This window comes from Gavialis gangeticus, unplaced genomic scaffold (genome assembly GCF_001723915.1).
Source record: "Gavialis gangeticus isolate Ggan-Ray unplaced genomic scaffold, GavGan_comp1, whole genome shotgun sequence".
Lineage (NCBI taxonomy): Eukaryota > Metazoa > Chordata > Crocodylia > Gavialidae > Gavialis > Gavialis gangeticus.
In genome coordinates this window covers 6452738-6453788 of record NW_017729006.1, presented here as the reverse complement: position 1 = coordinate 6453788, position 1051 = coordinate 6452738, and the positions used below count along the sequence as shown (strand labels likewise).

At 34.2% G+C, this 1051-nt stretch overlaps 1 protein-coding gene across 1 annotated transcript in view; it reads left to right on the top strand.

Annotated features, from left to right (window-relative positions):
- Nucleotides 1–1051, top strand: part of NEK10 (NIMA related kinase 10) — a 244119-nt gene that overhangs the window by 118840 nt on the left and 124228 nt on the right. The window lies entirely within an intron of this gene.

The window sequence follows — 1051 nt, the reverse complement described above, 5'->3', positions numbered from 1 at the left end:
CAGGCAGGGGGTCGGACTTGAAGATCTACAAGGTCCCTTGCGACCCTACTTCTATGATTCTATGATTCTTCTTTCATACCTGAGAAATGTTGGTGATTTATTACCCTGGAAGGAGAAGTCCTACCAAGACAGAATGATGGTGCAAATAAATGAATTTGTACAACTTTGCTCTTTGCTGTTTAGGTTGCTCAGTGTCTTCCTGGACTCAAGGTTGTCAACAATTGTCTTCAGAATTCAAGCTATGGAGTAAATGGTTGATATTCTGCTCCTAAGCTTCAACATCTGCCCTCAGTCATGACTATAACCCATTTGCCATATATTTTGTCTGTTCTACCCATATTCTTAATTGAACTTCATGGAACATACAGCATTGCATTAAAATACTTATTCAAATATTTGGGCATTTTTATATTTTCTGTAATTTTATCATTATCAAGAGGTCCTCAGGCTCAGGTTGCATCCTTTGTCTTTGGTCAGGCTCTGTGCAGGAGTCCAGCCTCATTGAGCCTTTTGCAGGTATGGAAGGTTTAGATTGTATTTGAAAAGAGAAAGTATAATTTCACTCTTTTTTTTTTAGATAGCTCAAAATACCTGGAATCATCATTCATGTCCATCTGTAGTTGGGTATAGGTATCTCCAGATACCAAGATTCTATTGAAAGTGAGATAGTCTCATTTTAATAATTTGAATATATGCATGCATTCAAGACAGCAAGGCAGTTATTTTTGCTTACAATTAAGTTAATACTATTTCGCATAGGGATAAATGACTGTAGATTCTCATCTTTTCTGTGTTTACATAGATTTATACTGATGTGCACTAAAATAAAATTAATAATTTCCTTGTCTTGTTAATGCCATTATTGGCTAGTCATTATATCTGTCTCTTACTGGGACGAGTCAAATTCTAGTCTCTGAATGTGACCTGAATTATAATACAATTATTATAAATAATAAAATTATTATAATAAGAATTAGTATCATTATTATTATTATTATTTTGATAACACTATTCACATACCTGAAGGGTGATTACAGAGGGAATGGTGATG